The sequence below is a fragment of the Protopterus annectens genome, chromosome 9.part0, assembly GCF_019279795.1.
Source record: "Protopterus annectens isolate FY-2018-M chromosome 9.part0, PAN1.0, whole genome shotgun sequence".
Lineage (NCBI taxonomy): Eukaryota > Metazoa > Chordata > Ceratodontiformes > Protopteridae > Protopterus > Protopterus annectens.
In genome coordinates this window covers 1575109450-1575137183 of record NC_056743.1, presented here as the reverse complement: position 1 = coordinate 1575137183, position 27734 = coordinate 1575109450, and the positions used below count along the sequence as shown (strand labels likewise).

The 27734-nt window shown below is 38.8% G+C and overlaps 1 protein-coding gene across 10 annotated transcripts in view; it reads left to right on the top strand.

The window, feature by feature from the left end:
- The window catches only part of LOC122812189 (adhesion G protein-coupled receptor L1-like), a 3245860-nt gene that overhangs the window by 2303045 nt on the left and 915081 nt on the right, over positions 1–27734 (top strand). The window lies entirely within an intron of this gene.

Sequence of the window (27734 nt, the reverse complement as noted above, 5' to 3'; positions counted from 1 at the left end):
TTTTGATCATTTAATGTTAAAATCAGTAATACTGCACAGATATATGCACCAGGAATGTCAAGAATCATTTTTGTGCTTTGATATTTTTCTTGAAAAAGATTACCACACCACCCACTCTGTTCTTTGTTGTTTAGAATGTGAGTTGATCTTGTATTCCCAATCACGTTGCATGTACCAAAGCTCATACATTATTCCTGTGTTACTTGCCAACTGAACTGGTAGTCTTCTTCCTATTGGATTTAAATGCATGACATCATTTCCAAACTTCTTGTACTTTTCACCGAAAAATGTCCATGGGTGTTCGACATTGTGGATAGTCACTTTTTTGAATCTTGGTGTACTTCTCTTGGGATTGTTATATTCAAGGTTATGGTCCTCATTCTTGTGATTGCAACCTTTAAAATTTAGTGGACTTTAGATGACTAATATCAATAAGGAACAACCCATCAGTAAAACCAAAGAATCAAATGAAACTCTGCTAGTCCAGCAACCCATATACAATAACAAGAGTCCCAGGAGAAATTAGTTCAAGTATTTATTAAAAGTAATTAAGAGCTTTCATCCTCCCAAATTAGGACTTATGCAGAATTAAAACAAACGAAGTTCAACATTTAAATATAAAACGACCATGTCACATGTTATACAGACAAACCAATCAGACATTCCAAATAGAAATTATTAGAACTACCTATTAAATATTCATACAACACATGACATAGAAGGAGTGGTGAGGTGTACAATTCTATCTTAATAGTCTTGGTTTATAAATCCTGTTTACCTTTTGCATTTAGGTAGATGTTGTCACTGGCATATAATCTCTGATCTTGTTCTGCAATCTCATATAAAACAAATCCTTGATCTCCACGTCAACCCCTTGGCCATGCAGTGAATTATGCCACCTGGTAAAGAATGAGTCACCCAGGCACTTCTTAAAGGGAGTCATTCCGTGAAGTAAATACAGATATATATATTATAATGTTAATATCATATGATACTACAAATAAAAAAATACGTTTATGTTGAGTTTGAATAAATATGTTCCAGGATAAGAAGTTATCCATTTAAAATAATTAGTGAATTGAGGTCAGAGGTAAAGAATGGTGGCCATAGGAGATTTAAAGTGTTACTTGTTGAAGATTTCTAGTATGGTGATTATGGAAATATGATGGATGCCAATGATACAGGTATCAGGTTTTTAATTAATCTTTTGGAAGCATTTCCCTGATTGTTACAACATCAGGAGGGTTATACAAAAAAATTGGAATATTTTTAGTTTTGATCAGGACGTGTTGTGCACTGTGGTTACTAACTCTCAAACTGTTTATAAGAGGGGTTATAATTTAAAAAATAGTTTGAAAATTAAGAAGCAGGACTTGTTAAATTCAGGATCGGATAACCTGTCTGGTTTTAATATGAAGAAATGTGGGCACTGTAATCAATGTGATCACATCTTTGTTGTGAATAGTATTAGGATTCATGACAATAATGTGATATTAGCTAAAAATGTTAATTGTACTTCCAAAGGGATGGTATACATTGCTGTGTCTGAAAAATGTGATGCCTTTTAAGTTGGTAAAACTGAAAACAAGAGGGTATATGAACATTTCTATGACATAAGAAGATGTAATGATAATAATGTTTTTTTAAGCATTCAAAGTTATTTGTGAATCATATTAACTTTAAGTTTGCTATCTTAGAACAGGACAGTATAAACCCTTCTTGAGGTGGACCTTGGGAGACACTGGCAGAATACAAGGAATTGCAGTGGCAGTTACAGTTAAATGCAGATAAGCCACCCAGTTTGAGTGACAATATTTCAATTAATAATGTTTTAAAGCTGAGGGCAGCTAAATTATAATGCCCGCAATGTTTTAATGACATTTCGGAAATGCTATTTTAACAAAAGTTTAATGGTTTAAATCAGCATAATAACTGATTATTTATATCTAATGAGATAGGGTTGTTTTATTCAAACTCAACATATTCTTTTATTTTTCATAGCATATGATTTTAACATTGTTATAATATGTGTATGTATATTTAATTTAAGGAACAACCCCTTTAAGAAGTGCTGGGGTGAATCATTCTTTACCATCTAGTTATATATTTGTGTATTGTATGACTATTTAATAGGTAGTGCTGATAATTTCTATTTGGAATGTCTGATTGGTTTGTCTGTATAACATGTGATATGGTCATTTATATTTAAATGTTGAACTTCATTTGTGTTTTAATTCTAAAGAAGTCCTAATTTGGGAGGACAAAAGGAATTACTTTATTCTTAATAAATACTTCAAATAATTATTCCTAAGACTCTCAGTATTGTACATGGGCTGCTTGACTAGCAGAGTTTCATTTGACTTTAGAGGATGGACACATAAGATCCAGGAGGGCTATGCCCAGATGTTGAAAGAACTGGCTTTTGTTTTGAGGTGGACCACTTGTATATCTGTGTTGTTAAAATGAGTGACATACAAGGACAGGGGGAGGGTGGTAATAGGAGTGAGTGATCACTTTGTTGAGTAGTGAGCCAGGTACTTAAACTGGTCAGAGTTTGTCATAGGAAATGTTATAGTGGGAAGGTGGCAGATTGCTATTTGCCCTTTACAGTAAAATGAAGTTAAGCACACACTGTTTGTCAATTAATTATTTTGGGGGAAATTTGTACTGATTTTGTCTATTTTGTTTTGATTTTTTAATCCATCTCTGCATTGGTAGCTTCTGTTTCATCAAGAATATGCATTTCTGTTGCATTCACTTATTTATTTATTGACTTACATTCTTACATATTTGATTGTCTGTTTAAATTGTTGGTGTTCTTCAAGAAAGCAGTACAAACCAGAGAACATATAAGCTCCATAATATAAGGAGCAAATCTTTGAAATACGGTCTGTTTAAAAGAAATATAAGAATACATTGATTAAATGTTTGAAATATGCTCTCTTAAATAGGAATGTCCTGATATTCTGTTAAAAAAGATTAAATGCTTATGAGTAGAACTGCTGATGGTAATAGCTAAAACACAAAAGACATGAATAGAATACCATTAAAAAGCATTTCTTGTATCTCCCTCACTTAACTATTTAACTTTAAAGTGGAGAGAGATTTGCATTTTAAAGCAGAACTCAGAGGCAGCAGTCACTAAGCAGCAATCTGTGTATTTTAAAGTTTGCTACTCTGGTATATTTCTTACATCATTTTTGTAATGTCTGTATTTATACCCAAAAACAAGTACATTACTATTTTCTACTCTTTATCACCATTTTTGACTTTATTTATTATTAATGCAGGGTTTATTCAAAGCTGATGTGCAATGATCATGAGGGTGGAGCCCAAGTGATTCAACAAAGCTAAACACAGATAAACCCTGCATTACCTGCAACCACATAAGTTACTGCTATTATGCAGTGACTTATTTAATAGAGAGATTACAACCCTTTTTAAGTAATGTTATTGTGTGAATAGACATCATTCCACATCCGCCTCCTCTTCTCTGTATAGCAGACTGCCTGAATGATATTCTGCAAATGCATTTGGTATGTGTACACCTCTCAACCTTAGTGTTAGAAATCTGGACAAAGCCAGAAAGAACGGGGGACAAAGGCCCAAAAACAGGGACAGAATTTAAATATTGTTTCTATAAACTTTTGCATTATTACATATTTACTAAAGGATATAAAGTGTGAAACTCACGTTTGTCTTTATTTAGCATTGTTTAGTGACATCAATATTCAATAATTTACCAGAAAGCCGCACATTTTATGAGGAACAGACCAACAATATGAGGCAAAAATCTGCACAATCTGTGAAAATCTGTACAGTTGAGAGGTACGACAGGCACTTCTAAGTAAACTGTGTTGATGTAGTTGCTTTCCCTTTTGTTAAAGGAGTCAACATGAATGGAGATTCAACTCTTTTTCCACTTAGTTCTGGAATCCTGTGAGTTTTTCTTTTTTAATTTGTATGTACCTATATGACTGGGGTGCCTTCTGTGTGAAGTCTGGATGCCCTCCCTGTGGTCGCTTGGGTTTCCTATGGGTGCTCTGGTTTCCTCCCACATCCCAAAGACATGCTGTAGGTGGACTGGACACTCTAAATTGGCCCTAGGTGTGAGTGTGTGTATGTGTGTGCCTTCTGTGGAAGTTTGGGCACCGGGCTGGCAACTCGACACCGTAAAACTCCACTGCCAATCATGAACAGACAAGTGATCTGCTGTGGCAACCCCTAACCGGGAAAAGCCGAAAGAAGAAGTATGTACCTATATGCAAACACATACACAGACAAACACATACAGAAGCATGTATATTTGAAAATGTAACAAATTGTCAATGTTGCATTTCATCAAGACGAAATTTATCAACATGTAACAGTCAAAACACAACAACATTATTTTTGCAGGGGACAAGCTGCCCAGCGCCCCCTGCTTCCACTAATTAAATATACCAACTCCAAGATCTTACAATACCAGAGAAAGGACATATTCCCCAAGCCCAGAATTATAGTAATTTCACACAAATAATAGATCCAACTAACCCACAAAAAGTCCATGTAAAAATGTTCCATCCATCCATGCACAACTCTTTTTCCCATTTTTACACAAGGTATTGGGGTGTCACCTCAAAGTGCCAATCATGTAGAACCAAGGTTCACAGCGCTGGGTGTCTACCACTGCTGTGGCTCTTCTTCCATACCACATTCTTGCACGTACGCTCAAACCGTTGGCCAATTTAGAGTGTCCAGTCCAGCTAGTGCATGTCTTTGGAATGTGGGAGGAAACTGCAGCACCCAGAAAAAATGCTCAAGATCATGCAGACTCAGCACAAAAGGCACCCCAACCAAGAACCAAAAAGGAGAATCTCTTGCTTTGAGGAGACAAAACTATATGTGCCGCTCTCCATGTAAAAAATGTTTTTTTTTTTGTTTTTACTTGCATGCTTTGAGATTTTGTCTAGTAAAACTGAAATAAAATAAAAATAGTATACCTGTCTTTTATCTGAGACATCATACCACCTTTATTTAGGAACACTGTGACAACACTGAGTAACTTGTCTCATTCCAGGTCTCTGCTACTCAGCTTGACTGAGCAAGACATCTGAATAACACACTGTATTGTCAGTACTCCATGAAGATACAGTTACACATGAATGTTCCAAAGTCTTCTCACCATTACTGACTGCATATATGAGCTTGGAGCATAGTAAAATACCAATCACCAGCCATGCTGTCATATAGGGCATTTAGACTGATGACCTTCCCAGTTCCTCAGTAGCATCTTTTTAGTTTGTGTAAGCTCATATTCACTGATAAAGTCAGGAAACAGTTCACAGGCTAGTTAAACATGGGGAAGAGATATAGGTTCATAGGTTCTTAGGTTCATATGAGGTTACTAGGCTAATGGCCCTAGGGCCCTTACAAGCCTAACCAAGTTCAACCCTTGTTCACTTACGGGTCTAAAGATAATGGTCTATGTTATAAGCAGATCTAAATAAGCACCAACTGCCCCTATCTAACAGGGACACGTGAAACCCCTGGGGTGAATTTGCGTGCTGCATTTTGTTACATACTGCCCTTAAAACCCAAAGTGCATCTAAATTATATATTTGCATGATCCAGAAGGAAGATAAATAGTAGCTGGCATCATGGATATATATATATATATATATATATATATATATATATATATATATATATATATATATATATATATATATATATATATATATATATATATATATATATACAATGCTAAAAGTTGCTAGCAGGCTTCATTCTGTATTCCTGAGTTTAATTCTGTTAGTTTCCATCGGATGACTGCTTCCATCATAGTATGGTTCTGAGCAAGTCCCTCAACTAGGCTCAACTTCCCGTTACTCTTAAAAACAAAGATTTTGTTCTTAGTGGGTTGAACATGTTTGCAGATAAATAAAATATTTTACAAATGATGAGTGCTGCTGTGTAAACTGGCACAACATTCATTAGATGAAGAAATTCAGACATCTGACAAATCTAGAAAAGGTTAATAAACAGCTGTTTCATCCATTCTGATTTTAATGCAGCTGGAAGATGGGAGACGTAAATGTTAATTTATGTATCAACTACTTTGCTTAAGATATCTTGACAAAGCCAAAAATAATGACGTACAAAGGTATGAGATGAAAGACAGTTTGTAAATATTACTAATTCAGGTAAAAGCTATATACTAAATCATCACAGATGGTTTTCTCTTGCAGTTCTTCTGAAAACAAAATACTATATAAGTATGGGCAGTAGTAACAGTACTCACTGCCCTTACTCTAATTGGTTTACTGTACTTTTTTAATTGATGGATGTCATGTGTCAGAGCAACAAATTCAACTACTTTATTCTGGTCATTATTTCTTTCATGTTCTATATAATTTGATATCACAGGTGTACAAAGAGGGCTATCAATTTTGAGGGGACAAGCTGTGTTGAATGTAAAGGTTTGTTACACGATCAGTGTCAAACAAACATTGTCATCGCTTGTTGGGGTAGGAGCACGTGTCCAATATTTCTTTATTTTGTATCACAATCAAGTATCACAGATATATCCAATGGCTATCTTTCTGGGAGTTTTGAAACCCCTTAATTTTCAATTCAGTGGGACTTACTGCCCCAGACAAGAGCTGACTTCAGGGGGCTGTCATCCAGGTAGCCCTAGTGAAGTTTTTGCTCCTGTTTTAATCCCTTCTTTAACTCCATTATTAATGTGAGGGTGCCCTTAGCCCAGTGATTCACTCCTTAAACCAGGGCCACTCATAATGTTCCCCACATTTTCCCATCATTATCAGAAAGAGTAGGATTGGGATTGTCTAGGTGCTTAGCAGCAGTGGGATCAACTAGAGCTATAGCTGCTGCTAGGGCAAGTCTCGGAATAGAGCATAAACATGTAAAAGACCGAGGAAAGTTGTGCATTCTTTATGCATTTTTAGGAACAGCTGGCTGACTGTCAGGAAAATTGTAGGCAGTAATACATATATACATCCACTAAACTAGGCAGAACAGGAGGAATGGGTGTAGAATCTGGAAAATATTCTGTAACAATTCACAGTATTTTCTGAAGGACTGAAGGACTGAGAAATCTCAGTGTTCTTCCACTGTAAACACTGGCACATTCTAGCAATAGCCTCAGAGAAAGTGTATCCACCACAGGGGGGAGAATAAGAAACTGAGCTCTTCTCTGAGTTTGAATAAGAAATCTGAGGAAAAAGCTGTATATCTGTCAATGGATTTTCCTCTTCAGATTAAGAATCTTGAATATCTTCATGAAAATATGTATCCCTCTTTCTTTTACCAGAACTATTTTACAAGAAGGCTCAGTAGCCTGAATTAAAACCTGAGCCAGACCCAGTAAACTACTCCTATCCAAAGAAGTCTGCAGAGAAGGAGATAACATGCTTGGCTTTCTTTTTATTTTTTCAGGAAAAATATGGCCACCCATGTTACTAATAGCAGTAGCAGCTTCCCCAGGAATGGGTATAGCATTCTCTTACAACAAGGAAACCTTCCCTGTTCCTTGTCCCACAAAAGTGCCTCTCCCTTGCCCACTGAAGGGACCCCAACAGCTGCAGAGGATGCAGCTAACCCCATTGTTGGGTCTATTGTGGGAACCTTTATGAGTGGAAAACAATAACTAAACATTTGTTGGTGTAATAGCTTTACAAGGGTAAATCAGCAGTATTAACTAGATGCAATAATTACAGCAGGAAATGGCATGTACTGCCTTGCATTCTCCCCAGGAGAAGTATACATAGGCAGATGTTGTTGGTTGCACACACATGAAAAGTGTCTAGTATATCACCAGCTCTGTGACTTAGAGGGACAAATCCCTGATTTTGATTCAGATGACACAGTTTCATTTAGCTGTGTGGGTGCTGCAGGAGTTGGCAAGGAATGGAAAGGTAAGAAAGGACTGTACCTGCTCACTTCTTTTGATGGAGAGGTTTGGATGCTCTTTCCCAAAGTTTACTCTCACTATTAGATCTCAGGTGGAGATAGAAAGGATGTATGCAGATGTCAGTTGCTTTGGAGGGACAGGGCCTTTGAAAGTACCAGCACTTGTGGATGTGAGTGACATCCCTTGTGAAGTCCTACTGCACAACCTCCCTTTATGCATCTGTGGGCCATGTAGAAGGGAGCATTGGGGCATAAAGATGAAAAGCCGCTGAATCAGTTCAGATAACAGTGGTGCTCCTGGCACCCATCCCCTTAATCCTAAGGGAACAAATTGCCAGTAGGGTTCTTGTACCTTGAAGTACGTAATTAAGTAAGAAGAGGAACAGAGAAAAGTTAAAACAAAAATTGCATGAGATTGTTACAAGCTATGTGTCATATTTTTCCTCCAAGCAAAAGTTTTAATCCCATCACTGAAAAATTCTGTCTACTCAGATTGTATGTTCTGTGTCACAATTTTAGTCACCCCTTCAGTAAGTGTCAGTCAGTTTCATTTTCACAAAATCTTCTGTCCCATTTGTGTTCCTCCCTGTGTTTTGTTTTGTATAATTTCATTGTCACAGCCTAGAAGATAAAGGGGCAGAAGATACAGTCCAATTAGATATTTCTGTACAAGGGCTCCTGTGTGCAAAAGAAAGGTGCATGCAGGAGAGTGGAGGGAATTTCAGTTGTTCCTACCAGGCTCTTTGCCGCCCTGTTCAAAATAAATATTGATGTCTATTAAAGAAATAAAATAATAAAAATGAATAAAAAAAGCAATAAAGTTAGTCAGATACAAGTAAAGAACACCAATATATACCAAAATATTATTCTGAAAAAAATCACAAAAATAAAAGTAATGTGAAAGAAAAGATTGCACAAGACACATACCTTTGTTGTAATACATGAGAGATGTTTTATCAGTTCAGTCCAGACATTTCTATCAGGTGTAAGAATAGATTGACAGGAGAATGTTGGGGGGGATGAAATTTTAAAGACCATAAGTGTGATATTTCGAGCAGTGATACTATATGTGCGAATGGAGGAACGTATACTATGCCTGAGGATGCAGTACCTTAGAGTTAGTATATAGGATTATGGGGGGGGGGATCCCCCTGAAAGAAGCTGTTAGCGTAATTTTAGTGACTTTTGGCATTCTTTGAGTTTCCTTTACAACATAACTCATTTTCCAAAGTTGTGGGAATTGCAGTTACGGGTTGCACACTTCTGATTTGCAGTATGAGCCCATGTGCTGTTTTGACTTCATCAAGACCTTTGGGTTGATCTGACGCAGCCAGCTGCTATGAAAACTGCAAGGACTGGGGCAGAACAAGACCGTACAACTGGGCTGTGTTAAAGTGTAAGTGTAACTTATACAGGACTGTGGTGAGAGGAATGTGACCAGTGGAGTACCAGGTGTTTTGTTCCCTAGTTCACTACTCTGCAATGTCCATTTAAGGTATGCTAGAGATATGAGAAAACAGAATCAGCTTCTGTGTTTATGTCACAAAGACACAAAAATGAAGGATGGGGTCACCATTTAAGGAATAACCTGGAAATGTTGACCAAGTGGGCAGAAAGACTTTAGTTATGGTCCACTGCAGACAAAAACAAAGTACTACAATTGAGTCACAATAAGCCAGGATGGGGAATGGAAGTGATGACAGTGGATCAGGAAGAAGACCTGATTTAAGATAAACCCTGAAAGGAAAGACATAATGTTACTGCTCTGCAGTACCCTGATCATGATCATACCTTTAGTGCAGTGCATATGGCATGCCACTCGTGGAGTGGGACAGCAGACTGCCAGACGAAAATCAGAGCAAACCCATCAGAAGGCTGCGGGATTTGAAGCAGGAGGTGAGTAACTAGAGTAAAGCAGCTGAAGGTCTATGGTGGAGAAACTGGGAGAAAACGATAGGAGATATAGGTGTACAATGCTGTGCTGAGGGAATATGAAGTGGTTATCATGAGCAGAAAAGACAAATGAAGAAGAAGGGGCATAGACAGTAGATTGCTGGTCTAACTGCTCCATGAGTTTGCAAAAGTACTTCTTTAAAAGAGGTCTGCTGACTTCTGGATTGGAATTTGGAAAGGGAAGACAACAGGGGATTCATAGCATTACTTAAGAGGAAATGGGCTGCGGTGGTGGTGCTACGGTAGCATTGTCGCCTCACAGTAAGACGTTGTCCTGTTCGATTTTCAGCTAAAGTGTCTTCTGTGTGGAGAAATGCGTGAATGGGTGTACCTTCGTTTAAGGTTATGCGTCAGGGCTGGCAACTCGGTACGTAAAAATCTACTGCCGATCATTAGCAAACCGGAGTTCTGCTGCGGTGACCCCTAACCGGGAAAAGCCAAAAGACACAAACAAATGTAAGAGGGAATGGGATGCCTGGAGAAAGGGCTAGGAGGAAAGGAAGGATGCAGGTGCAGAAGAAAGTGAAATGCCCTTAACAGGAAAAATCTTTGATGCCTCTTCATGCCATCAAACAAATATAATAAAAGTACCTGCACTTAAAAGTGCTTACTGATAAGGAAATTCAAAATATGCCATTCATCCTGAAGATGATAACAGCTGTGGTCAACGTTTTCATGTAATGGTGAGACACAATGAATGAATATCTGCTGGTACTGCTTCATAAAGTGTAAAGAGCCTGTAAAGAAAAATATATGCTCTATGGTGCTCATGACATCATCCCCATAAATGCAGACTTCATGACCAGTTGTCAAAGCAACAAAATCCATGGATGCACTTTTGCAGTTTCTTTTAAAAACAGATGCAACTTGTTTAAGAAAAGGATATCTTTCAGGGGCTATCTGCAGTTTCCTTTTATACCTTCCCATTATTGTATGAGTGAAAATGTTTCTAACTGAAAAGATCAAATGATAATTAACAGAGAGATAAACTGCAATAGGAGAGAGAGAGAGAGAGAGAGACACAGACCCAGAGAGAGAGAGTGGAGAATAAGAACTAGTCTGCCTGGGTCCACTCCAGAATGAGAATGGAGGGAACAGAAACCGTCAATGACAATATACTGAGTTTAATCAGAGACGACCTACACTGCTGTGGCAGAGAAAGTACAAACGTGGATTCTGATATGAATTCAATGAAAACTCAATGAAGAAAGGAAAGCTAGTGTATTAAAGTTTGAGTTATATACAATATGTCATGGCAGGAGAGAGCTAGAAAGGCATGGGAGCTAGTTGACCTTCTTTTCAACTTATTTACTTAGACTACTGCAAATCATTTGAAAATGTTGCTTTCAGAATTACTTTGATGTAATTAGTCCTCTGGATTAGGCTTGAGTGGAATAAAGTATGTGTGTGTGTGTGTGTGTGTGTGTGTGTGTGTGTGTGTGTGTGTGTGTGTGTGTGTGTGTGTGTGTGTGTGTGTGTATTTCTCTGTTTGTATGTCCATGTCTGTGTGTGCATGCATGAGTGCATGTGTGTGTATCTTTCTCTCTGTCTGTATATATGGACACATATATATATATATATATATATATATATATACACACACACACACACACACACACACACACACACACACACACACACACACACACACACACACACACACACACACATATATATACATACATACATCCTCAACCCCTTTTCCCATTTTTCACATAGGGTTGGGGTGTCACTTCAACAGTGACAATCATCTGGAGCCAAGGTTTACACTGCTGGGTGGATACCCCTGTCACAGTAGTTCATCCATACTACTCATTCACACACACACTGCATGACTTTGGAATGTGGGAGTAAAACAGAGCACCCGGGAGAAACCGTGTGTGTGTGTGTGTGTGTGTGTGTGTGTGTGTGTGTGTGTGTGTGTGTGTGTGTGTGTGTGTGTGTGTGCATGCAACATAAATGGACTAAAAAGTGATCTAAAAGTATTTCATTTAATGCTAGCCAAGTATTTCATTTAATGCTAGCCTATAATACATACTAACATCTACAACTCTGATTATAAGGAATGATCATTTTGATCACTGATGTTAGTTTTCTTACAGATTTAAAGATAATGTTTTGGTTCCCTTTAGTGCAGTGTGTTGGACTGCTTGAGCTGGTAGTACACTTTAAATGGTTCCCCCTTTTTCACTTGTAGTGCAAATGTAGAGGTGGTGTATGTAAGACAGGAAGTAGTAAGGAAGTAGGGAGGCTTGCAGATTTTCTTGATTTATTTTAGTTATTCTGGGTGTGGAAGTGTTTGTTAGATCACTTTCCTTTCAGCCACTTGTATTTAAATATTGTATATTTAGATAAAAGCTATGTTTTAAATGGTGCAACCACAGTACCATACATTTATTATAATTGGATTAACTGACTGATTTATTTAACACCTGTTAGTATTCATAATTTCAGCCTATGCCCACAGCAGGGTTGTGACAGTGACGAAAAGAATGCATTCAGACAACAGTTGCTGGATCTACTAGATAAAGCAGGACAAGAGGAATTGGTGTTGATAATGGTTGACCTGAAAGTACATATATGGACAGACAGAACAGGATATGAGGACTGCCTGGGTCCACATGGGTGGAGCAACAGAAATAAAGGAGAGGCCATTCTGGACTTCTGTCTAGCAAATGGCATGATAGTAGCCAACACATGGTTCAGAAAAAGAGACGGTCACAAGATCATATACAAGAGTGGCCAGCATGGAACTCAGGTAGTCTTCCTCCAAGTAAGGAAGGGGCACTGGGATTGAATCTGTGATTGTAAAGTCATTCCCAGTGAAAGTCAGCTCACAGCATAAACCACTGGTTACCACAACCAGCTGCAAGCAGTGGTCAGAGAAGACTCTAAAGTCAACAGATACCAGGCTGAAGTTGACTGGAGAGAAAGTACAACAGTTCAATGAATACTCAGGGCTCTAGTACCCCAAGAAGAGGAGGAAATAGGTACAGTTGAAGAGGAATGGTAGTGCCCCAAGATAGCATGTGTGAGGACTACAGAACAGCTATGTGGCTGAGCCAGGTATGGAATTAATGTATATAAGGAAAGATGGTGGTAGAATGCAGGATTCCAGGTAGTTATTAAAAAAAGAAGGAGTGCAGGAAAAAGTGGGAGATAGAAAACACAGACCAGGCTAAGAAGGAATACTGGTTGGTTAACAAAGAGACTAAACAAGCAGTTGCAATAAAAAAGAACAAGGCATCAGAGGCAATCTTCCAGCTTCTGGAAAGTAAGTGAGTAGAAGGGACAAAGAAACTCTTAGGTTGCAAGGCAAATCCAGAAAAATAAAGAAGATAGTCAGACATCATTCATAAGAGATGGCAGTAACAACAGGACATCAATGGCAGCTAGAAGGAGTATTACCAGCAGCTTCTGCATGAAGAAAATCCAACAGAATCTGCACTGCCCAAGACACAGCCTACAATGAGAGAAGAAGAGGAGCCCACCCTAGAGGAAGTAAGAACAGCACTAAGGAAAATGAAGTCAGAGAAAGCAGCAGGCTCAGGTGAGGTCACAGCAGATATAATAAAGATGCTGGCTGAGATAGGTTCATAGGTTCATAGGTAGGTACTTGGCTATCAGCCCAAGGGCCTACATAAGCCTAACCAATAAATTTCCCTGGCATACGCCACCCAAGAAATTTATTTTCCTGTGCCACTGTCGAGCAGAGACACAGAAGTGATCCCCAGGGTGTATTTCCTATTTCCCATCCACTCATCAAGATTTTTCTTGAAGAGTGCTAATGAAGAACTTTGCTTGACATAGATGGGTAGCCTGTTTCAGAGTATGGGAAGTCTCTGGGAAAGGAATATATCCCTCCAGCATGTCCTGTGTATTGTGGTGACAAAGTTTAGGTCCATAGAGCATGTAGCTTGGAGGGATTGGGATTTCTTTAGGTGTAGCATGTCCAACAGCTCTGGGTTTGACATAGCTTTATATGTTAGGCAGAGATCACCTTGGAGTAGGCGATATGCTATGGAGTAAAGCTGGAGTTTTTTGAGGTGGTCAGTGTAGGACATTTGTTTGAGGCCAGTATTCCACTTTGTGATGTACTTCTGTGGTCTTTCCAGCTGCTGCAGATGTCTTGTGAGGTACATTCCAAAAGGGGCTTTGTACTCTATAATGGGTCTAATGAGTGTCGAGTAGAGGGGAACAATGACCTCTTTTTTCCTGGATGAAAACCCTTTTATGATGAGGTGTGCCACGTAGAAGGACTTCCTGACTACTGTGGCAATGTGACTATCAAAGGAGAGACTACTGTCCACCTGGGTCCCAAGGTCTCTTATCATGCATTTGGTGTTAAGTAGATTGCTGCCTATGTGGTAGTTCATGGGTACAGAGTTTTTACCAAAGGGGATGACACTGCACTTTTTGGCATTGAGCTTGAGGCCATGGCTCTGACACCAGGCATCTGTCTCAGCGAGGCCCTGTAGGATGTCCACATCATTTGGGGACTTGACTATGGCTCTTAGTTTGCAGTCATCTGTGAACTTCATTAGCCAGAGGCCTTCTGTGTTAGCCTGTACTTCAGAGAAGTAGATACCAAACAGGAGAGGTCCCAGGATGATACCCTGTGGTACTCCACTTGTCACTGCCTTGAGGTCAGATTTGGAGTCTGCAACTTTTACAGTGTGGGTTCTGTCAGTGAGCCAGTTGGCAACCCATCTTGTGACATAGGGATTTATACCTAGTTTAGTATGTTTAGCTAAAATTCCAGAATGGGGGATGGTGTCAAAAGCCTTTGCAAGGTCAAGATAGGCTGTGTGAACCACCTTACCCTCATCTGCGGCTTTGGTGACTGCCTCAAAGAACTCGATCAGGTTCAGGAGGCATGATCTGCCTTTCACAAACCTGAACTGGGTGGAATCCAGAGTTTGGAGGTTACCAATGTCTTTGTTTATGAGTTCCATTATGATACGTTCCATGGCCTTGCAAACCAGGCTCATCAGGCTAATAGGTCGATAGTTCCTGGGATAAGTGGTGGCTTCCTCTTTGTGAAGTGGGATAACTGTTGCTGTGCACCATTCAGTGGGCACAAAGCCTGATGTGAGGCCATTATTGAACATGATGCTTAAGTGGGGAGCCAGTTTGTTCTGAAGTTCATGTAAAACACAGCCTGGGATGTTGTCCGGTCCCATGGATGCTGTGTTTTTGGCTTTAGAGAGTGCAGCTTTTAACTGCATAGTTGTGATTACAGGGACTCTGCATTCTTCTTGTATAGATATGGGCCCTTTAGGGGTGAGAGGGGGGTAAAGTTAGCACTCTACCTATCTGCCAGGATGTTGACAATATCAGTTAGTTCTGTAATTTCCATGCCGTTGCGCTGTAACTCGGAGCAGATCTGGGTGTTGCCATTGAGATTCTTGACATAGCTATAGAATGCTTTGTGGTTGTCCTTGGAAGTAGTGGTGATTTTGTTTTCGTAGCTAGCTTTGGAGGAGATAGAGGAGAAATAGCTCCTGAGATGTAGTGAGAAAGGCGTATACCAAATGACTGGAGATAAAACATACTAGTGCCAGTGTTCAAGAACAAAAGAGGCATCCATAACTGTGGGCTGTACAGAGGTATTAACTCCTGTCACATTGCATTAATGTTCTGGAGAAGGTGATTGATAAACAAATATGCAGAGTAGTAGAATGTACAATGGGAGATGAGTATATCGGATTCAGATCAGGATGCAGCACAAGTCACCTGATGTTTGCAGTGAGACAGATAGTGGAGAAGAAGTTAGAGATGAGAAAAGAGTCCAACTCTGCATTCCTAGACAAAAACCTGAGTTCACCTCCATGGCTATAAAATTCTAAAATTCTTCCATTATTGAAGTATTAAAACGAGTACAGATAAAAATCAAAACTTCCAGGTATTAATTCAAAGTACGATAAGTGCTTTCGGCAGGGTTGCCTTCTTCAGATCTTAAGGTACTTTGAGTTTGGTGAACTAGATATATTGGTATTAACCAATCAATTACTTTTTTTTGCGAGACACACCTTCATGTTATCCAATCAAATTGTATCCAATGGTCTGAGTGAAAAGGGGGCAAGCCCCTAGGATTTAACCAGTAATTAAACGCCTATTCTTCAGTATTGGTTTTAAAGAAACCATCACATTTAAACTTGGATATCTATGTGCCTTTAGATTCATAATACACTTAATTTCACAAGTCCCATGGTGGTTTGAAGTCCCTGAAACATTGATAGAGTCAGTGCAGGTTATGTACAAAGATCTGATGACTCAAGTATGAACAGTGTTTGGTCTCACAGGGGAGTTCCTAGTGGGAGTGGCTATGCACCAGGAATGAGCTCTGAGCCCACTGCTGTTCATACTGGTGATGGAATACATTACCAAACAGATTGGAGGGAACAGGCAGACTCTGAGCAAGAACTTCAGCAAAGCACAGGGGAATGGAATGCAGAACTGGAGGCACATGGGAAGAAACTGAGTACAGATAAAATTGTTGTAATGGCAGCAAATGGTGGAGTTAAGAAGAAGCTGAGAATTGAGATAGAAGGGGAAATAGTGGAACAGGTTAATAGTTGTGAGTATCCAGGGTGGGTGGTTGAGGAGAAGGGAAGTCTGAATTAGGAGATCAAAGCTAGAATCAGAGGGGCTGCAGCCAACTGGCACAGAGTGTCAGGTGTAGTGTATGACAGAAGAATGTAAAAGAAACTGAAAAGTATCGTGTACAAAACAGTTGTGTGACCAGTACCGTTGTATGGTGTGGAAACCTGGGCAGTAAAGGCAGAGCAGTTGATGAAAATAGTGGTGATGGAGATGAAGTACCTGAAATGGGTGGTAGGCATACCTCTTAACTGTACAGAGTTTTGCAGAATGTCCAGATTTTTGCCTCATATTTTTGGTCTATTTTTATTAAAATTATGTTTTTTGGCAAAGTATTGGAAAGTCATTGAAAATTAATGTCAGAAATTAATAACAGATGTTTGAGTTTCAGACTTCATACTCTTCAGAAAATAAATGTAAATGCAAAACCTGCTATGCTATCAACATTCTAGGTTTGTAAGAGCAATATTTAAAAAATGTCCTCTTTTTGGAACTTTGACCCCCCCCACACACACACACACACGCACACACACACACATACTTCTAGGCTTTGTCCAGATTTCTTGCTCTAAGAGGTTGAGAGGTATGGTGGTAGGGTGCACATTGTGGGACAGATGAAGACATGAGGACATAAGAGCTGAAGCTAAAAGAAAAGGTCAAAGAAAACAAATTATGGTGGTTTGAGCATGTGTAGAAAAACAGAAGACAATCTGGTGAAGAAGATTTGGGACAGGCAGGAAGAAGGCAAAAGGAAACAAGGGCATCCAGCAAAGTAGTGGATAGATTGTCTGAGAAAAGACCTGCAACACTCAGGAGTGAGTGTCAAAGAAGGCAGGAGACTGGTATTGAATAGAGAGAGATGGCAACAGTTGATGCAACACCCCGACCCCATGTTGAAAATTGGATATAGGGGATTGATGATGATGATGATGATGATGATTTAACACCTGACACAGTGCCAGACAACATTGTGGGTATTTGTTTTGTTTTTGTTTTTTCTCATGGGCACCATTTATCATTTTCAGAATAATACTGTGATAAACAGCAGAGTTTTTTACTTGTATCTGGTTTACTTTTTATTTTATTGCTGTTCATTTATTTATTTTCATACATGCACACTCACACACTTTATATGTATATATGTATGAAAAAAACACATGTACGTATGTACCATGTCAGCATATCTCTCTTGTTTGGCCCTATAGGAATTTGCTGATATGCTGTGAGACTGCTTTGTTTTTTGTTGTGAATGTTATTGTTTTGTTTTTTGTTGTGAATGTTATTTGGAACCCATCCCTGTTGTAATGAACATTAGACTTTTCATAAGCTGAGATTTTCAGAGAATAGTTATACTATTTGCTTATGCAGTACTGATGTAACAGAAATGGGTGAAATGTGGCATGTCTGCAGCTGCCGAGTCTGCCAGTATTGGCCTGAATACATTAATAAAGATAAGTAAAAATTAGAAAAGGGTCATTGTGCTTTCTGAAGCCAGTGAACTGAAAGAGTTGTATACCACAAAGTGGTAGTTTGCATTTTTCCCATTATCCCCTCAGGAAGGGATTTTTTTCTTTTTAAAGACATGATGAGTTTTGACCAGGTCTCTCTGAACTGTTTCTGTACACATTTACTGTGGCACCTTTTTGCTTTTTGGTTGGAACTTTATTTGGAACCCACTCAGCAGCACAGAAAGGGTGGGGTGAAGTGGGAAACCAATCCAGAGTTCCAGTATGTTTTTCTATGTACCAAAATCCTAGTACAGAAAGGCACTTTAGCAGGTTTTCAGCAAGTCACTATTGACTTGCTGCATTTACATTTTTTTTTTCTTTTTTGAGGGACAAGTGTAGTATCTGTAGGAAACCAACTGGTACAAAAGTGCCATTTGGCTTTCTATAGTATGCCAAAGTCCTTTTCTTCACTCAAAGAGCTGAGTTGGTCATGTATAGACTACTGTAGCAAGCCAATCCACCAATCAGCTTCTTACGGTAAGTTGAAGTCTTGTTTTTTTGTTTTTTTTTTTTTTTTTTTTTTTGCCTTTCACTCAAAGAGCTGAATGGCTAATGGCTAGGCTGCTGTAGGAAGCTGAAGTCTTCTTTTTTTTCTCTCTTGACTTGAAGAGCTAAGGTTGTGGGTCAGTACTTTGGAGACCAGCACCGTGTGCTAGATGAGTCAGCCTTGGCTCTGGGTCATCAAGATTTTCCATACTTTGAATGCTTCATTCAGTAGCTAGAGTCCATTTTTATGTTGTATTGGCCAGACAAAATAGGGTGAAATATGTTATGATTTCAGTCTTTATACTCTTTCTCTGCTGATCTGAATACAGTAATCCAGACCTGCAAAAATAAATTAAAAGGTCATTGTACTTTCAGAAGCCTGTGTGCTGGGATACTCTTCTGCCCTTACTGAATAATTTTTGTTTGGTAATTAATGCCCACATCAAGAGGTGTTTGTGGTGGTGAGTAGATGTGCATATATATATATAAGGTTGCAGTTCAGGTTGTTGAATAGTCACTTTGTCAGCGGAGTGAACTGCTTTGGAAATAGGTTGCAAGCACTCTGTTGAAAAAAGGAAACTCAAATATTTGTGTTTATGGTAAGTATGGCACTGAGTTTTAATGCAACAATGTTCAGATATAACAAAAGTTTCAGAGTTAGATGGGTGGTATGTGCAAGTATTTTGCATGTTAGAGTTAGAGAAGAGTCTAAATTGTGCATGTGTTCTAGTGTATGTGAAATGTGGCTGAGTGTCTTTTATTGTAGTAGGGTTATGGTTCATAGGTTCATAGGTTGGTACTAGGTTATCGGCTATGGAAAGGTTTTTCCTAAGGTAAAGTATAGGGTTAGATGAAGGGGCAGGATTAGAGTTAGCGCACACTATTAAGGTTGAGCAGGGGGCTTTATATATATACATATGTAAACGTGTGTGCGTGTGTGTGTGTGTGTGTGTGTGTGTGTGTGTGTGTGTGTGTGTGTGTGTGTGTGTGTGTATATGTGTATATATATATATATATATATATATATATATATATATATATATATATATATAGACAGCTAGATGGATATTGAAAAAAAACTTCTTGGATAAGTATGGATAAGTAGGATATTTAAAGTAAGGGGATAGGAGTGTGTGTTTCTGTGCATGTATGTGTGGGGGGTGCCACTTCCTCTCAGTTGTTACTTGTTTTCTGCTTTTATCTAAAACTTAAGAGTTATCGTATCCCAAATGTGTGGGTTCTGCTCTCACACTCCCAGAAATTAAATATACAAACTCCTCCAGGGTCTCACAACTGAAAGCAAAAGGAAAAATTCCTGAGTTATGTCAAGGCTGATCTACTGAAGTTCATCTGTAACATAATTCAGTATACTATACCAGCAATGAAAGACACATGGTGGTTGAAGTTAAGGTTGTGGTCGACTTGTGAACCCAAGTCCTTTAGCATTTGCGTCTGGAGCTTTTCCCCCCAGGTTTCCACTGAAAATAGGCTCTGTACTAGTCAGACTCTCCCAGTCAACAATGTCAAATAAATAAATAAATTAACTTTGTGAATGCTTCAGATTTTGTTGTTGATTTGTTAGTGTGAAGGGACATTATTTGTGCTGAAGGGAATGATGATGCATTTCTTTGCATTCAGTTTGAGACCGTAACTAAGACACTAGTCATTGGTCTGCGCAAGACTGTCCTGGAGTATACTGACATAATTTGGGGATTCAGAAATTGCACCCAGTTTGCAGTCATCTGCAAACTTGGTCAGCCACAGCCCCTTAGTTTTGACCTGAACTTCTGAGAAGTATTTACCAAACTGTAGGGGGCCCAGCACTGACCCCTGTGGCATTCCGCTAGTAACAGGTCTGTGGGTTGATGTGGAGTCGCCCACTTTTATAGTGTGTGTCTGGTTTGTGAGCCAGTTAGATATCCATCTTACAACGGATGGGTTTACTTTCAGTTTGCTAAGTTTATCAGCAGTGCCTGAGTGTGGGATTGTGTTGAAACCTTTGCCAAGTCGAGGAATGCTGCGTGCACACATTTGTACTCTGCTTCTTACTCTTACTGCCAAGAGATAATGAAGGATACAAATTTGCATGTTTTATTAATATAATTTTAAAAGGAAAATTGAAAAAGTGAAGGTGTAATAGCGATGCTAGTCAGTTGCAGTTTCACAAATAGTGAATTAGCCCAGAAGTGACTATTCTATAGCAGCAAATGATGGGTAATTGTGCTAGCAAAAATGGCCTGTGCCACTTCCCTTTCTTTTTCAGTTACTGTTTTACAGAAGATAATAACATTTAAATTTCTTTCAGCAGCCAGCTGTGGACCAGAACTAACCTCACATTTCCTCTTACAGTGTCTCTTAGAGAATTATAAAAAATAATACTGATGCTCATTTTATGACTGATTGCAATATTCTTTTATTTTCCTTTTTTTAATACTGACTACTACGTGTTTTTGTATTTGTTTTTATTAAATATTTTAAAATGGGATCTCCACATATAATGTTACCTGATAGCCTATGACCTTGATTTGAGCTTCATGGATGTGTCTAGACTTATTTTATGCTTGGTTTGTTTTACTTTGTATGTAACTGAAACAGGAAACATGTACGTAGAAGGTGTGAATAATTACAATTCGCAATAGCAGTTTGTTATTACATAATTAAGCCTTATACCACAACTGCCAACACTACCCTAGACAGAATTCAAGCTTATTCTGTTTTACAGTGTGGCTAGACACCTGCAATTAGAATTAATGATCTCACAGAATAAACTGATTACCAACATTTTTAAATCCACCCACTGCAAATAAGAAAAAAAAAGGTCACACAACTGATGAAGTGTAGTTTGTAAAATACAGCTTAAACAGAAGTGAAACATGGTAAATTATTCAGAAGATTTTGTCTCCCTGCAGGAAAGTAAGCAAATGGTGGAAGGAGGGATGGGGTGGAGGAGAAACAGGGAATATTGTTATTAACTGTTGTTGTGTACTCTGGTGAAGGACACTAGACAGAGATGTTTACCTTCTGCTTTTCCTGATGTGCTGTACAGTCTGTGTTGTCAGAAACGAGTTTGGTTCAAAAATACTATGATATGAAAAGAAAACGAGCAATGCACATATATTATTTATATCATTTTGAGAATGTGCATTTGTCTCGGAGACTGGAAGATTTAATGCGTAAGATTATTGCTTGAATGTCCTGGTCTTAAGCTGATGACAAATACTGTCCCTTTAGAGCAGTTTCTGGAAGTAATATATTACTTCTGCACTTCATATAAGAAATTAACATTTGATTATTTTAGACATTGTCTAATGATGCTTAGTCTGAAGAAAAAGATCATGCAACACTTCTCCAATAGGAGTGGCAGAAATTTCTCAGAGTCCTCTGCAACATTCCTCAGGAAGTGAAACACATTTATGAAAACCAGATAATACGAGTCAGTAAAGAATCAAGTTGTCACTGCCATACGGATGTCAGGTTAAGCACATATAAATGCAGTGGGGTGACTTTTCTCTGCAGTATCACCTGTGTCATTCATGAAAGATTTTCCATTTGATCCTAGATGTTTTCTATTACATACTGTTTTAAAATGTGGCGCTGCTTGTACTACAATTTCTAAATGGTTTGCAAGAAAGTGATAATGCATGCATGCTTGCAGTATTAATGCAAACCAGTGGCTGCAGTTTTCATTGCAAAACAGTCTACATCGGTCATTTAGTTTTTAGGTGTTAGTGAGGGGATCTGTGCAGTCTCATCTGTAACCCCTGGCCCACCAAACTGAGAGCTGCTAGTGATAAGATGCAAAATAACTTTGACAAGAGCAAATATGGAGAATTCCTGACAAACATTTAGCTCTTAAGAATTCCTGAACCAAGACATAACTAATGCTTAAATACACCAAATTATTTGTACAAAAGTAACATAAATACAAGCCACAGTGTTTGAAGGAAATATTTACTTAGGATTAATATTTACTTTTAAATATTTGTATAATAGAAGTACTGGAACCTTAGCTCTTAGCCTTTTACCTCAAGAAATAGGGACAACGCTAATAATACTAATCAGGGGCAAAAGCCACAGATCAGAGACCTTTAGTTTGATCAGAACACTGACTGGAAAGGATAATAAGATGTGCTTTAACATGCGTTTTCTGAAAAGCAAGGAGGCTTTAATGTTGCTGTTAAGCACAACTGGCTTACTTTAATGATATGCCAGTGTCTCACAAATTCAAAACTTTTAAGCTTTATAGAGCAAAAATCTGAACCATATCAGGGACATCCTTGAAACTTTAGGGATAATTAATGGGTAGGATGGGATCTCTTCTCCTGTCATCCGTCACTTGCGGAGGTGGTAGCAGTACATCTGAAAAAAAGGAAAATTAAATGTGGCCCTGACATTTTGTTGTCTCATTCTTTATTCAGTATAGCATGAAACTTACTTAATAAAAATTACAACTAATATGGACTGAATTTGGAGGCTTGAGGCAAAGCATAGAAATATTTGAACTAATAAAAATGTTGATATTGTTTCAAGCTGGTAACATACCAGGCTTTGAGCCAAGGCATGATGTCAAAGAAAAGTAGCTCATATTTTATTTCACACTCCCTTGCCTGAAGTGATTTTATTTTTGTAAAGTCTTAGTTATGCACACCACCACTGTAGGTTGACAAGTTTATATTGGTATGCAGATCTTTTTAAACGAGTGATATGTACAGTAGTAAAATTTGCAACTGGAAAAGTTCTGCTCAGGAACAATAACTGACCAAAATTGAAAGCATTATTTTTTGTGGAGTGATGGTCTGTGGTTAAATAATAATAAATGTACACATGTGCACAATTTATGGTGAAAGATGATAGTGGAAGGATGGTGTCCTGATGCTTAATATGTGATTTTGTGGTGCATGTTGTGGTAATGGTGAATGCTGACATAACCAGATCAGCATGGTCTTTAGGTTTTCTTTGACATACCTTCCTGTATAGTATGTTCTTATGTCATATTCCTTCTAACCATGAAGTACAAGTCACATTTGTTTTCATATGTCCCTATCGCACAGTAATATCCAATACCCTACCATGGCAGTGGCCAAAATCAGAGATAATTCAATATGTTTAACTGATGTAATGATCACAGAATCAAAATGTAATATAATATGCTGTTATCAAAGATGCAAACATAAGAGAGAAATTACTGGAGACATATAACTGATGAATCATGAAATTCACTTTCAGATTCTATTTTGTATTGAAAAGCTGGTAATTTAATATAGCTTGTTCTGAGGTCAACCTCTGGGTATCATGTGGGAGACATAAAAGTAAAATACAAGAAGATAAAAATAACAGCCATACCTGAATCTTTAGCAAGTACCTAAAATAAAATGGAACATAGTAGTTTTATAGGTGGGATCATAAACGCAGGTGTATATGGATATGCCATTGCTTAACTGATGATGAAATATGCAATACAAATGAAGAACATGCATTCTTGAGACAGTCACTGAAAGTGCAATACGTCTGAAGTAGATGATATTATTAGCAGTGTCTTAAACAAACACAATGTTTGTTTCAGCACTTACAGTAAATGTTGGGCAGTAATGTACTGGAAGGTGTGAAAGAGGGAAAGAAAAGAAAGTAACAGGTAGCTAAACAGTGACATGTTAGTTAGTACCCAAAAATCTGACATGGCTGGAAGGACTGCCACATCACAGTTTATGTATTTATTTTTTTGTCTTCTTATGTCTATTATATATAGTAGTTGCCATACTATCAGAAAGCTTGGTTGGAATTATCACCTCAGAATTAGATAATGAAGTCCGTCGGTGTATAGATGATCACTTACTGTTAATGGGAGAGCCTGAGTATAACAAAACATCACCTTTAAGACAGAATTCATCATGGGAAACTGAGACAATTGATGAGTAGTATTATATATCTTCATGGGCTCGGTGTTTCTTGAGTCCTTAGACACTTCATACTACACCTCGTCAGCATGCCTGTATTGTCTGTTTTTTAAGCTGTCATATGAGTCATTGACTGCTGATCGACAAACATTAGAAACCTTTTTTCCAAAGAGAGAGTGGTTCAGTGTTTTCACTCTTCTAATGAGACTAAGGATTGTCGTGTCTAACTAGGCATGTTTTCAGTGAACTTTAGTTACTGACCCTGATGCAAATACAGTTAGTTTGTGTATCATCCAAAAGCTTATGCAGTAGAACAACACTTGTTGCTTAATGTGAAGAGGCACATCTTAAGTTTCTCTGAAAGCATGACTGCCACCCATTTTTGATGAGACCTAGTGTGTAACAATGCATGGCAAGTAACCAAAATCAGACATAATACTGGATCAAACGCAGTTAAGAGGTTCAGTAAAAATCATGTTGTAGTAGTGCTTACGTCCTTAGTGTGACCTCACATGACTCCGCATGAAATGTATTATTTGAAAAAGCACTCATCTCTTTTCCCCTGTACCAAGGACATAATAAAAGTAACATTATATTTATGATGTTTTTTCACATAATTATCCATGTCATGTTATGAAACTGCAGGAAGAAATACTGTTCACAAATCACTCCGTTATAAAGAAATAACTGCTTATACTAGTCTTTAGATTAGTTTCTTTCGACCTGAGAATCTGCCATTATTTTCCACCGAGTCCAAAGCGATAAAAAGATGAAGGAACTCCAAAACAGCAAAAGTAGAAAGGATGACATATGAAAAAGGTATGTTTCTAGAATATCATTTATTTATTTTTATTATTTATTTCCATTTGTTGACTGAGATAGTCCGACTGGGTAAAACTCCTTTTTCAATGAAGGCCTGGGGAGAAAATCTCCATGTTTACATATTAAAATATAAAACATTAGAAACATAGTACATGATTACAATTTTAAAACTACTCAGGTGGGTTTGAGAAATGCAGACAGTTTCTAGAAACATACATAGACATGAACAAAAGGAAAGAAACCAATGACATACATGCTTTATATACAAAAACAGTGGGCAGAAATGTACATGTCAGCTAGAAAATAGAATGGGTATAAGAATATACAGTTGGGGTGATGTGTGTTTATGGTTATTTCAGAGAAGGATGATAAATTTTCTGGTTAGAGGAGGTATGATTGTCTAGGTGCAGAGCAAGAGCAGAAGTAAGAGTTGGACGGGTATTGTTTGAGTTGTTTGTCTTTTCGTCTTTTTCCCGGTTTGGGGTTGCCACAGCGGAACTCTGGTCTGCTAATGATTGGCAGTAGATTTTTTTGTGGTACCGAGTTGCCAGCCCAACGCCCAACCTTCAACGAAGGCACACCCATTCACGCATGTCTTTCGAATGCCACTAGACCAAGGGGAGGATATGCAGACTCCACACAGAAGGCACTCCAGCCGAGAATCGAACAGGAGAACATCTTGTTGTGAGGCAACAACACTACCGCTGCACCACCGCATGGCTTTAAATTTCATTAATATAAATGCTAAGTCATAAAAATATTGGTAGGCATTCGCAAGATAATACCGGAAACTGTGAGCTACATAAATACTATGCAAAGATCCAAAGATCTGATGATTTACCTTGTGCTGTTATTGATATAAGAGAGGCACAAATGTGAAAGATATGTCTGAGATGAAGGTTCATAGGTTCATAGGTTCATAGGTTTATACTAGGCTATCTGCCCTAAGGCATTTATAAGCCTAGCCCAAATTTTTGTGGCTTACGCCACCCCTTATATGAAAAAATACTGTGCCCATTAGTTTGTTGTGCCTCTGTCCAGCAGTGACACAGAGATGATTCCCGGGATAAACCTACGATCTCCCATCCACAGGTCAAGATTTCTCTTGAACAGAGCCAGCGAGGTGCTCTGCCTCACATGGACCGGGATTTTATTCCACAGCATAGGGAGTCTCTGAGTGATAAATCTATCCCTCCAGCATGTCCTATTTATATCCGTGCTAAGGTTTAAGTCGCTTGCTCTAGTGGTTTTGGTGGATTTGGATTTTTTGAGGTGGAGCATGTCCATTAATTCCAGGTTGGACATGGCCTTGTATGTCAGGCACATGTCACCTCTGAGCAGACGGTATGCAACTGAATAGAGCTGGAGTTTCTTCAATCTGGCAGCATATGACAGATTTTGGAGTCCCTTTATCCTTTTGGTGAGGAACTTTTGGGGTCTCTCCAATTGCTGCAGATGTCGGGTGCGATACATCCCAAATGGGGCATTGTACTCGATCATTGGTCTGATAAGTGAAGAGTACAGGGGAACAATGACCTCACTAGATCTGGATGTGAATCCCTTCATGATCAGGTGGGCAATGTAGAAGGTCTTTCTAACCACTTTAGCAACGTGAGTGTCAAAAGAAAGGCCACTGTCAACCTGGGTCCCCAGGTCCCTGATAACCTCTTCTGTGCTTAGTGGATTGCCACCTATATGGTAGCTTGGGGTTACCTTGTTTTTCCCGAAGGGTATGACTATACATTTTTTGGTGTTTAACTTCAGGCCATGGCTCTGGCACCAGCTATCTGTTTCCGTGAGTCCCTTCTGAAGGATATCCGTGTCCGATGCACTTTCCACTATGACGCCCAGTTTGCAGTTGTCTGCAAACTTTGTCAGCCAAAGTCCTCCCATGTTGGCCTGTACTTCTGAGAAGTAGATGCCGAACAATAGGGGGCCAAGGACCGAGCCCTGTGGGACACCGCTTGCGACCAGCTTGGAGTCTGACATAGCGCCAGCAACTCTAACCCTGTGGGTTCTGTCCTTAAGCCAGTTTGCAACCCATCTTGTGACATATGGGTTTACATTTAAGCTGGTAAGTTTTTCTACAATACCCGAGTGGGGTATTGTGTCGAAGGCCTTTGCAAGGTCAAGGTAGGCTGTATGGACTGCCTTTCCCTCATCAATGGCCTTGGTGACTGTTTCGAAGAAGTCGACTAAGTTCAAAAGGCATGATCTGCCCTTGACGAAGCCAAACTGGGTCGGGTCCAATGTCTGCAAGTCCCCTATATCTTTATTTATGAGCTCCATTATGATCCTCTCCATAGCTTTGCAGACTAGACTTGTTAAGCTTATGGGGCGGTAATTACCAGGGTCCGTAGAGGCACTGCCTTTGTGGAGTGGGACCACAGTTGCCATACGCCACTCCTTGGGCATGTATCCTGTGGTAAGGCTGAGATTAAACAGCTGCCTTATGTGCGGGTTTAATTCCTCATTTAGCTCGTGTAGCACACAGCCGGGGGCACCATCCGGTCCCATTGGTGGGACAGAGTTAACACCAGTGACTGAACTTTAA